The sequence below is a fragment of the Pyrgilauda ruficollis genome, unplaced genomic scaffold (genome assembly GCF_017590135.1).
Source record: "Pyrgilauda ruficollis isolate IOZ18807 unplaced genomic scaffold, ASM1759013v1 scaffold9, whole genome shotgun sequence".
Taxonomy (NCBI): Eukaryota; Metazoa; Chordata; class Aves; order Passeriformes; family Passeridae; genus Pyrgilauda; species Pyrgilauda ruficollis.
The window spans coordinates 3,460,422-3,473,463 of record NW_024531043.1 but is presented as its reverse complement, the minus strand read 5'-3'; the positions used below and the strand labels follow the sequence as shown (position 1 = coordinate 3,473,463).

The 13,042-nt window shown below is 44.8% G+C and overlaps 1 protein-coding gene across 3 annotated transcripts in view; it reads right to left on the bottom strand.

Annotated features, from left to right (window-relative positions):
- Positions 1-13,042, bottom strand: part of PXN (paxillin) — a 45,664-nt gene that overhangs the window by 31,928 nt on the left and 694 nt on the right. The window lies entirely within an intron of this gene.

Below are 13,042 nucleotides of genomic sequence, written 5' to 3'. Positions count from 1 at the left end.
AGCCTTACCCAGTACTCCAGCTCCTGGCCTCCGGGGATTCAGACTGCTATGTCCTCAGATGATGCTCCCACCCACAAGTTACAGCACTTATCACATGGAAGCCTTTTTCAGTCACAGCTGTCACAGTTCCACACCCTAAACCTAAATCTCCACATATTCCATTTTGTACTGGCAGAACTGGCTGTGGCCTGCAGTAACTGCAGGCAGTAAAGTCTGCAGCCACTGCACCTGAATCCCAACAAGGCTCACAAATCAGAATCCTCACCCTAACATTCACACTTCCTTGACAGCACAAAAGAAATGTACCTTTCAGAAATGGAGAAAGAGAATGCAGCTGAGATGCAGCCCTGAACAGCCCAACATAACATGGCAAGTCCATAATATATCAGAATAGAAAGCAAATCTGACTCTCAGGCCTATACTAAAAATATTTAAGTTGGAATTTCTCAGCCTGAATCTGCAGTCTGCTATGAGCTCCACCTGCCACCAAGTCCATTGTCAGAACCCTCTCCTTTGGGAAGCAAACTGACTGGTGTTCAACAAGCAGTTATACCTAGCCCTGTAAAAGATCACAAGGAACAAATATCTGCACAAATTAGAGAGTCTCCATTTCTCTCCCTGTGTGTCAGCTGTGAAATTGGAAACAGCTTTGGACTGCAAGGAGGGCAAGTACAGCCTCTGACAGTCTTCTCCTGGAGTGGCTCTTCTTATGCAAGATCTATTTCTGATCTCTGCCTGACAGCAAACACATCCTCAGGCATTTCCAGGAAGTCCCAGACAAAGGCAGTAGCAAATGGCCAATCCTGACCCAACTGGCTCTGGGAGGGAGGTGAGCTGGCTCACACTACAGCAAGGGACACTGCTCTGTACAAACAGGAATGAAATGGCATCCTGGCCACTTTGGTGGGAGGAACAGACTGGAGGGAGCGTAAACATTTTACACAAACAACTAAGCAGTTAACACCTCACTACTGACCTGGGCTGGATTTTAGCCAACATTCTAGACGGGAAAGAAAAAACTTAACAAACTCAAAAACACTAGTAACCAATACACTGGTATTTTTAGTCCTTTATTTATCCTTACACATGCAAAATATTAAGTTAACCCTTCTTGTGCATGTCATAATTTTCATTTGCTGCTGGCTTTCCTCTGAAAGCTTCTAGAAGTCCACAGGATATGCTCTCCTCTTGCCAAAACAAAAAAAAAAAAAAAAACCCAAAAAAAAAAAAAAATTCACGAACACCAAACAAGAATTTCCAGGGCCAAGGCCTCTGGACAAAACACCAATTCCCCTGTACTCCTACAGGAAGAGGGGCTCAGCCAAGCCAGCTATCTGAGGAACCAGACCCTTCCTGCTACACCAGCATGCAGCTAACTCCCCAAGCACTGGGTCAAAACACAGCACTGCCATTCTACAAACATCTGACAAATCTGGTACAAAGGAGATCTCCACTAGACAAAAGAGCCAAGGATGGGAATAGAACCAGCAGGGAACAAGACACTGGATTTTAAACCACAGCTCTGGTAACAAAAGCTCAAGGCTCGAATGCAGAGGTGTGCAGCACCCAGCTACAACAAGCAACTCTTTAGGTGCCCATACATGCCCACTGAAAAGAGGGTAGAAAGGGCATTTTTTAAGCCCTGCATTGGTATTTGGTTGAAATTTGTACAACTGAAAGTTGTCATAAAAAGCACTGAGGTTACAGCACACGCTGATCCAGGACTGGATCACTCTTCCAAGCAGCTTCTAAGCAGTAGCTTAGTGTGAAATCAACAGTGGCAAATCACAACACTGTGAACACACAGCAGTGGTCTCCAGATCTCTGGGCAGCAGCAATCCTGGTGTGCTTGTGCTCCAGAGCCCTCAGGTGGAAATGAGAAGGGTGTGGATTTGACCTCTCAAGGGGACCCCTCACAACAGCTGTAAAGCACTTGTCAGCTTGGAGATCATAATTTGGTAAGTGCTGATTCTAACTCATCTAGGGAAGGAAAACATGTTACATCAGGGTTTACAGGAGCACAGGAGTTCCACTGGACAGTGAGCACCCTGGAGTGAAGGATACAGTTTCATAAGATGCAGAAAGGCAAATTAACAGCTCACCACTGCCAAAAATGGAGAGGTTTTACTCCCTCTTCCAGACATGTGCTGCTGCCACTTACTTGTGCAGGCTCTGCTCTCACAAGACCCCTCTGTGAACCAGTCCAACAGGATATACACGCAGTGGAAAAAAGCTGACTGTCTTTTGGGTCAGGGAAGGGATGAGCACAGCAGTCAGCAGGAAGGGCTATGTCCAAACAGTCAGACAACACAGAAGGAGAAAGGATAAGTAAAAGTAAAGCCCTCTCCCCCTTCAGCAGCAGCAGGACCACCACCTCAGACACCCCAGCAGCACACAGGTAACCACACAGCCAGTAACAACATTGCTAAGGATCCCCGTGATCCTCTCCATCTGCTTATGTAAAAATGGGTTTGGACACAGTCGCAGTCAAAATACTGACAGAGCTTGCACATTCCAAGATAATTATCTGCCTTTTTAAAAGTAACAGAAACAGGAAAGCATGTGGACCCTATTACCAATAAAGGGAAGAGTAGGATTTGCATGGTTATGCAATAATGGACATGGAACTTGAGGGGAAAAAAACCAGCATCTTTTAAGCTGTGGAAATCCTATCCAAGCAGCATAAACAGATCTGAATATAGACCCATCTAGGCAAAGTGCCAGTTACAAAATTTGAGACACACATAAAGATGATGAAATAAAGGACTGAAATACTAGTGTAAATTCTGAATTCATTAAAAGAATTCTGAATTCATTAAAAGCATTAGAAGAACCAATTCTGCCAATGAGATGTAGAGTGCCCTGGCTACCAGCAAAATGAGGACTCCAGTAATAAAGAATGGGGAACTAAAGAGACTCTGTAATCATACCCATATTTAGTACAGTCTTACTGAGGCATTCCTATCCTGAAGGCTCTTAAATGGGATATCAGAATGCAGACTTGACAGATTTTAGACCTTGAAACACATACTTTTCATTAGCTTCAGCAACTTCCCATTCGGTAAGTAACAAGCATAGCTCCCAAAAGCATAAATGTAAAGAATATTCAACAAATGCAAACCTACCCTTAAAAAAACCAAGGTATCTCAAGATTTAAAAGCCCGTGTTAATAAGGACACACAGAGTCCCAGCAAATCTCACCCAGATAAAAAGTTGGTATATTGAGATATAAATAAAGACTTGCAGGCTTGACCTGCCAAGCACACTGAAGTGGGTTGTTTCCCTTTTTTAAAAATGGGAACTTGTGTCAAATGTGGTTTAACTGGCTTGTTAAAAATCTAATTATTAAGGAAGTACTCTCAAAATGTTGTATGTTTCTTTTAAGAAGTTTTCATTTCTGCAAAGGTTCTCTGCAACAGGGTGGGAGCAGACTTGGAAGCAACACCGAAATCTCTGTAAGCCAAAAAGTGTAAGTCATCATCAAAAACTGACTTTACACAAAGCGCTGCCAAAAGCACAATGTAAACTCACAGAACAGGGCAGGGGGAAAAGACAACAAAATATTTCACATTTTTCAGTCGTGTGGATCTTGGTACTGCTTATAACTATAATAGGTAGAAAGTTTTAAAATGAAGCTTTCAGTCTGATGAGCACTGCACTGTAACTTAAAAATAACCCAAGTTATTGCAGATAGTGGGCAAGCAACAGCTTTGAAAGACAACACAGTACAAGGGGCCAAGAAGCACATGGTTAAAAATCTAGTTAAAGCAACTTCTTTTCACGTTAAAAACAGCTTCTGGGAATGAAAGGAGGACAGTGTTTGAGAAATGAATGTGGGAACTGGTCCCCCAGTCCACTCTGGGAGATGTGGGTGGCAATTCGATGGAGACTGCTGATGGCTCTGCAGTGACTTAGGGCTCTGACTTAGGGGTGGTTTTTTTGTTTTTTTTAGCATTGGCAGAAGAATGTGGCTCAAGAGTTTCACAATGTCATGACACTGGCCCACTGAAAGAAAGAAAATTGTTAAATCTAGATAGCAAACTAACATTTTCAGAACTGGACTATATTGGAGCCAGTGGATGGAGAAGAGCTGGAGAATGTTTAAGGTTTTCTTATCTCCTCCTACACGAGAAGGTAGATGACCCATCATTGTACCTGTCATCTGGTATCATGACACAAGTACCAGTCACAAGTCTCTTGCTTGTTTCAGCAGCGGCAAGAGAAACAGTGAGGATATTTTACCAAGAGCAGGATTAATAAAGCAATTAAACTCATGACAGCTTCTTCATCTCAGTGCCCTGAACACAAGTTGTTGTTGTTATTTGATAAAGAAAAATTTTATTCTATCAACTAAAGGCTGTTACTCACAAGAGAACTCTTTACTGCAGAAAAGCACAACTGAGAAAAAAAATTACAAAGACTAAAAAGAAAGTAGATTTTTGAGAGGTAGAGATGAGTAAGAGAGACCAATCTCCAGCACTGACCAAAAATGGAAATGGCAGCAATACTGAAATAGAAGCAGCATGAGAATAAACTTCCCTTTCAGAGGGACATGAAATAAATCCTTCTTCAAACTGCTTTCTAAAAAAGGATTTTCAGCATGATCTCTGATGTCCCTCCACCAATCCTATGATAAAAGTCACAAATCCTCTGGGATAACTGGAGAGACAGCTTTGCACAAGTCTAGAGAAGTCAAGATTCCCAGTGCCTACATATTTGCTTCACTGAAAATTAAGATGACTTCTTTGTCTCAGCTCATCATGTTCTTCCCTGCTATGCCCTGAACCAGGGCACAGAGCAAAAGAGATGAATTTTCCTATCAAGTACCTGGATGCACACATATTTTATATGGATGTGTACTTGCATCACTTTCATCCCATTACAGTTGGGTACTTTAAAATTAACCTGCTCCACCTCAAACCACACTGGCATCCCCAGCCCTCAGAGAAACCCAGGGACCAGGCTCTGCCACTTACAATGTCCCACACATGCACAGCAGTGCAACTGCCCCCTCACCAAGAACAATATTCCACTTCTATCTTCATGACAAATCCAAGCCTAGAGAGTTTAAAGCAGCTGGAAAATAGAGGAAGCCAAACTCTTTTCCCCCCTATATAACAGAGGGGAAAAAAAAAAAAAGAAAAAAGAAAAAAAAAAAAAAAAAAAGCTGTTTCTGCCAAGCAAATACTGAATACACTGCATTCCATTTCATTAAAACAATTATTCAAAAGCCAGCCAAGAATTACATAAAGCTTCCTCCCTGCACCACCCCCAGCCCCTTCCTTCAACCCCTCCTCCCCAGCAAACAGCCTCCCAACCCTGCAAGGACAGGACCACAGCACAGGGACACTGCTCCAAACGCCTCGCAGCCCACTGGCTCTCCCATCCCACACACAGCATTTTCCACACCCAAGCAATACAATCAGGGGGCTCCAGCAGATCCAGAAGCTCTCAGAATTTCACATCACCACAGCCATACCACGGTGATCTGCTCCAAGCACATTTCTCACTCACATTTGATGGGAAAGTAGCATCCAACAAATGAAGCCCTTAACCAACCCTACTAGAAAAACAAATGATAACCTAACAGATTTTCTCTCAAACTCACACCAAGGCTTTTAAGCATGACCCCAAGACTGGTGCTGGAGGCGCTGGGTTTAAGCAGTTAAGAAGTACAGGAGCAACATGCCAGAGCAGCTGCGAGGCACTGCCCAAGCAAACTGCACAGGACAGCCAAGCTGCAAATCTCAGATTAAACACACGTGGGATAGATTGAGAACTACAAGCTTAGGGTTATAAGAACCTGCCTGACAAATTCATCTCAAACTCCACACAGCCACTCCACAGCTCTCAGCCTGACTGACAGTGCTGAGCTCCTCATCTTTCACAGGAGAAATAAAAGGCAGCTTCTTCAGGCCAAGGCAGCTCACCCACTCACAACTCTGAGTTGGCCACTGATAAGAGATTTCATGACGTGGATGAAATGGCATTTCATTCCCTCCCCCAGTGCTCCAGCTCTCTGCAGGGATCCTGTCTAACTGCTGGAGCTGCTCACAGCCAGGCAGAATAGTTCCAGCTGTGTGTCACACTGCCTGACCAGGCCTACACAGCCCAAAAAACATCTCCCATATAAAACCATAATGACCAGGAGCTTCAAACCAGAAGTACTACTCTAGGCACCTTACTCTTGGAGATCGCCTCTGCCCAAAAGGGGGCATTTGTTAGCAGAAAAAAAAAAAAAAAAAAAACACACAAACACAACCCCAACATAGTCCCAAGGCAGCTGCTGATGCTGAGAAACAGGGAGCAACGGATGCAACTAATGGTAAAACAAGATGAGCAACAGAGACCAGCCAAGCCATCATCTTATTCCAGTTCATGGGGCACCAGTAACCTCAAGTGACATGCAGTCAGCCCTAGGCTTTTTTGTCTGACCCAGCTGAAATTAGTGGCTTCAACCCAAAAGAAACCTTTTCACAGAGAAGCCCTGAACTGGTTTAGGACCATGAAAGAGGATAAAACAAAGGAATACTAAGCCCCTAATCCACAGCAAATTATTTACAGTCCTCTTGCCCATGACCTTTTCTACCTCTGGCTTCTTTTACCATTTCCTGCTGTTATTAAAACTCAGCCTAACCACAGTCCCCTAAACCACCACAAACTTCCCCATAGCACAAAGTGAAATTCTCAGTTCACCTTCCTCTTCAGCAATGGAAATAAAGCAAGATCCTGTGAGGCATCTAGACAGACACAGGATTAATTCTGTCTGCCAGCTCAGTTCTGTGACAAAAACACGGGACTGGTTTATTCCTGGAGCCCCCATACAGTCTGATTTATAGCTGAGCCATTTAAAGCACAATTCCCCATGCAGAGTGTCATTCAGAAGGTTTATTCCCTGGAGTGCCATTTACTTTTTTTTTAATGTTCTTCAAATGATTTGCAAAATGTTAGAGGTTTAAACACATGCAATAAACAGTAAAAAACCACAAGAATCAAGGTACACTCCACTGCATGCTGCCAGCCAGCACCTCAGTACCTCACCCAGCAGAGCCATCTACGCAGATGCGCACATGGTAACAGGAACACTGTGAGAAGTGGCACGACAAGCTGCACTGGACAACTTCAGACTATCTCATCATCATTTAAATATGATGTGAACTGAACTTGTTCACAGTGCAGAGACAGTCCAGCACAGAGAAAAAGGAGCCAAGCACTAACAATGCAGGCTGCCTCCCCCTGTGGCCTGCCATAAGTTCTCTTGGCTCCTCAGTTTACAGTTGTCTCAAACTGCTTAGATAAATTTCCCATGTAAATTCAGAATAATGACTGTCTGCTAAAAGAAAAAAGTTGCATTTGTGTGAGCAGAAAAAGAGTTTACCAGACCCCTAAACAGCACAAACACATAACCTCAGGGACTCAGTTCCTGTAACTGAAACACCAAACTTGTTCCACAGCACTCCAGTTGCCTTTTCAACTTGTTTGTTTCATTGGGATTTAAAAACACACATGCACAGAAGAGAAAGCATGGATTTTAACACCCATCAGCCAAGGCAGACTGTCCCCAGCTAGCTGGTTGCTGCTGCTCTGGGGCCATTTGCAAAGAGAATGAGCATGAATGGGAAAAACAGCTAAAACTGATATGAGGAAGTCATCTCCCACCTCCTATTTTTATGGTGTATCTTTAGCACACAACATTCCTTGAATGACTTCACAACGCTCTGTGGTAAAGGGAAAGACTAGGGTAGAGCTACTGTGGGGAACTTGGAAGGGAAAGAAAATCTTTTCTCCCTACTCACAGCCTACTCACAGGGGGGTGAAGAAAGGATGAGCAATCAGAAAGGCACAGAGGGAATACTCAACAGGGCTAAGAAAGGAATAAAAATGTGTAAATTTAATTCAAACTTGCCACTGTAAACTTTTCCAGCAATGGTGACCAGAAAAGCTTGAAAGAAGCTTTTCAGCTGGAAGCTATTTCAGAAACACAAAGATCTCAACCAACATAACCACACTTTGCAGGTAAGGAGTAATTACCCGTTTCACAGACAGAGAAACAACATGCCTTAAGTTAGGGTACATTTTTGAGGCTGTGGAGAAATGGTTACCTTATGCTATATTAAACACAACCCACAGCTGAAAGAGGTAGCCTCACTTCCCACTCCACTGTCCATGTAAAAAAATGACTTTGAGAAGAATCAGCTTGCTGATGCAATTAACTGTCCAGCAGTTATTGTGGACACAAGCAAGGGAGGTGGCCACAGGGAGCACTTAAATCAAGTGAAACCAATTTGAGATCACAACTTATTCTCTAACCCATTCAACTTCAACCAAAGTGGAAAGTAATGGTGCCACTTCTTGTTTCTACTCTGCACTACGGGATGCAGTAATCCTGCCACAGATGAGACAGTTCCCTACACAGCATTTTAAAATGCAATATCCTAAGAGTCATGATAGGTACTGTACTCCCAGGGTTTGTTACTAAACCTTAGTTAGATAGGACAGGCCTGAAGTGGGCAAGGAACTCACTCCCTAAACCTCATCATCTTATCACAGTGTGAGAAAGCTTCCCACAGACAATGTCTCACTTTCAGGCAGCTGGAACAGAAGAGCATCTTCATTAACAGCTTCCGCATCAGACAAAAAGGGACACACAGGATCAGCACACAAAGAGGGAAGCACAGGCTGAGACCAGAGCAGGAAACCAGGACCAGAGATCCTATTCACTCACACTGATTTCCCACTAGCACACACGACTGCATTCAGAATCTGCTCTGGCTGTCTCCAAAGCTGCATCAGATTCTGGGTATCACAACTAACACATTAGTTCAATTCAAACAGATTTGTTTTGTGGCCATGGACAGGCTTTTTCTCCCCTCTAGTTACAGAGCTTTAATACAGGGATTTATCTGTCTGTCTGAGCAGCAGATCAGAAAATCAACGCTGATCTAAATAAAAGTGCATTATTAGTCCTTGCTCTGCTGCCAGACCTTAAAATTTTAGCTGTCATTTCTACAGTTTCACAACTTGTTTCATAGAATAGATAGACTTCAAAGGGCAAGAGGTGAGGAAAAAGGGGTCCAGAGGAACTGAATTATCACAATCCCTAGGAAAGGAAGAAAAAGGAGAGAAATGAAGATGTATGAGAAGTTTCCCATTTGTTTCTCTAGTGGCAGAGATGGTGTTGGAGGATCAGTTTTAACCAGAAGGGCAGCTGAACACTCAGGATAAGTTGACCTCTCCCAGAGAGGGACAAAGGAGCTAAAGACAGCACAGAGTCCAGCCTTTCTGTGGAAACAGAGCAACAAGAAAAGAAGCCTCTCTCTGCATCACACACTGCTTGAGGCAGAGGACTCCCTGTCTGAGTTGCTGAGGACAATGAAGTCCCTGTTTTACCAGGGGTCACAACAGCTAAGGAGCTGAAACAAGTCAGAACCCCATTGTGCAGAGCATTAGTTCTGTTTACAGCCTTCTCGCCCAGCAGCAGGAAGGACTCAGAAATCTGAGCCAGTAGAAAGCCAAGGCACCAAATTACTTTACCAGTGCTTCCCCCCAATACCATTTCCTGGGCGTAGCTGACCATAAGCAATTTCACAGCAAACTTTTAGTCAAGTGAGCCCAAAATCCACAGCCTATGACTCCCAAACTAAAGGAACTGAGTCAGAAACAGGCAAGCATCCTCCTCTGGAGAGGGACAGACAGCACCGCCCTGCAGAGCACAGCAATCTTCCAAATGTTAGGACAGATGACAGATGGAAACACATGCACCTCCCTCCACACTCCCATGAAAAATCAATGGCAAGATTGCTCCCTTTAAAGTCAATCTTTAGAGGATTAAGCACTGAAGAGAGGGTGGATTAGAGTTCCTAAAACAGAGGAAAACAACTAATAATAAAGCAAAAGCAACTAATAATAAAGCAAAATCTCTTGTGCCCCGAACTATGCACCCAGAACTTTGAAGTCCAATTGCTAGAAAAACATTATGCAAAAGAAAAATCCTTCTAGAAGTGAGAAAGCACACCTAAAAAAAGCAGCTTACAATCTAATTGACACGGACAGCTAAAACATGTCTCCATTAAACAGATATAACTTCTTTGTAAAACACCTTTTACAAGCTCCAGTGAATGAGAAGTGAGAATTTCATCAAACAAAAGCTTCTAAAAGCCATACTATCCTTGTCTGGAGTTAACAAAAGGTTTCCCAGTAGTATTTGCAAACAACCCTTTCAGAAAAAGGCTGTAAAAAACTTCTGGAGTCAAAATCAAACAGTATTCTGACTAAAGCCAATGTCAAGTTTCTCTTCTCCTACTCCTCTCACCATAAATACATGACAGGTTCCACAAATTAGGTTTCTTCCTCTGCAACAAGCAGATCCTAACAGATCTGTTCCCTCATACTACCTAGACAAGGTAGCACCACAGAACCAGTAACTCAGTATCTCATTCAGTGTCCCAGATTGTCTGAAGCAAGTATGTGTGGATGGTCACTTGTGCACTGGAAGCACAGGCTGTGTTTTGGCAATTCCCTGAAAGGGGCAAGAGCCCCTAATCTGGATTCTCACTCTTTAGGACAAAGCTGAACTCTCTGTGCCAATTTACAGCACTGCAGAAGGGCAAATTCATTCAGCAAACTTCCTGTCGGACTCCGAGCACACCCGCAGAATGTGCTTCCTCAGAGGGACTGCAGGGGACAGGACAAGCCTGGCCAGCTGCTCTCCTCCCCTTCCCACCACGGGCTGCTCCCGCTCACATCCAGCCCAGCACTGCGTGTCCTGTGCCACGGAGGCTCCCCCGGAACAGGGGGCACAGCTCCAGCCTGCAGAAAGTTTCCTGTGTGAGCTTCTCCAGCACCGGGGGAGGGGGTAAAAAGGGAACAAAGATTTTTTTTCAACTCCAAATGAATCCTCAAAGCAAGACAAATCCATTCTCATATGTTTCATAAACTCTCTAGTCAAAGAACCAAACTGAGATACTTCTGGACCTCCATTTTACAGTAGACATGTACACACTGATCAAATCCTCCAACTCTAGGGAGATAAAAGCAGGGAGTTAAGAACAGACACACCAATGTCTCTGTGAGGGGTTCACTCATGCCCAGCAAGGCCCTTCACTCACTGCTCGTTTCTGCACCACACAGATTCAGAAGAGAGGTGTGGAAGTATCTGAGCTGATTTTACTTGACATCAACTCTGATCCTGCAAGTCCCAGCTCAATATCAAACTCCTTTTGGGCCAAAACTGTCCCTGGAAGCAGAGCAGCTTTGTCCACATGGCACTGTGCCTGAACCAACAAGTCCTGCCTAACCAGCTTGACTCTGGACAGACTCAGTGCAGACGTCTGTATCCATGGCACAGTTAATCCACAACTCAGATAATCCACCCATAGATAATGAGGAAAGAAAAAACAAACAACTCTCACTTGAGTTCGAAAGTCTGACTTATTTCAGAGGAGTTATACCAACACAGCACTGCTCCATTATGTGTGCATCCCAAGGTGAATGGCTTTAGAGCAGTAACTGAGCCATTTTGGGCTAACAATGATTCACAGAGGGAAAACAGCTGGTGTGCTTTTCCTTGGTGAATTCTGTACACCACAGAAAAGCTTAGACAGAGAAAGGGTCACACTTTTTTTGTTCAGCTGCCTACTGTTAATTAGATCTTGTCCAGTCTGAAAGGCTGCACAAAAACTGAGACAGACGCAGTGTAATTAAGACTTGATGAACTAAAAGTTCTAACTATTGGTTGTCCCAATACACTTCAGAGCTCAGAAAAACAAGCCAGACACAATTTCAGATCTTTTTCACAATTTCTTTGCAGTTCACCTCTAATTCTCCTACAGAGGAAAGAAAAATGTTAGGGGACTGCAGTAGCCTATTCCAACGCCTGGGAAGTTACACTGCCACTGTTCAGGAATGCAGCTCTTGCAGAGGGCACAGTGAGACTCCCATGGTTTACTGAAGAGCATGCTGGTGAGACACTAAACTGGCCCGACAAAGACCTGCATGCTCACCTTGAAGAGCCACTCATCAAGTCAATCCACAGACTGCGTGAATCCTGTTCTGACTAGCAACGCATTCCTGAACACGCCAGGAACTCGCACCAAAGCTCCAAGAGATAACCAGAATGAGGGATATGAGAAAAGGTAAACAGAACTGTCTCCACTTAAAGGAACGATAACCATGAGAAGAAGCTGCAGTAGAAATTACTTCTGTTTCCACCAACAGCTACTTCACTGAAGCAGAGGGTTTCACTCCCCAAACATGAATCCTCCACGGGCACACCTTTCACCAGAAAGCCACGCAGCAGATGGACTCCTTGCCCTGTAAGTGTTATCATTAGCCCAATTCAAAGTCTGTTTTCTGAAGGTGTGACCACCAGCTTTATGCCAGCACCGTAATGTGAGCTTGCAGGTCCAGAAATAAACCTGCAATTTTCTTGGACTGTATGTCAACAGAACGTCTGGTTTCTATTAAAGGTAGGATGGAAGTAACGGATCACAGCCCCTCCCCAGTGTCTGATTTAATCAGTTTCATAAGCGGAACTCAGTCGTCCTAATGCCTCCCAGAGCACAAGGGATTTTGGCAGATCCACACCCTTTCCGGCTTGGTACCAAAGGAACACAAATTCTCTAGATCTTTCCCTTGAGACCAGTTGCCTGACATTTCTCCATTACACGATTTCGGGAAACCGTATAATGCAGCACACCTGGGAGAAGCAGAGGGAGGACAAGGATGAGCTCCGAGCCCGGCAGGGCTCCGCTTATCCCCCCCCAGGGCTCCCCACTCCACAGCCGCGCAAAGTTCAGATCTCGCCCAAGAACAGGCTGGAGAGGCTGCGGCGGGGCAGGGGAGGAGATGTTTGCTGAAACCCGAGTACGCTGCACGCTGCTGCGGGCACAGGAGCGCAGGGCGCCCTTCCCGGCCGGGAGAGCCACCGCCGGCCCCGGGACAGCCCAGCCGCGGGGGCCCGGGCGCGGGCTGGCCGGGGAGCCGGGCTGGCCGGCGCGGTGCGCGGGGAGCGACACGTCCCCGGACGCCGACAGGCGCGGCC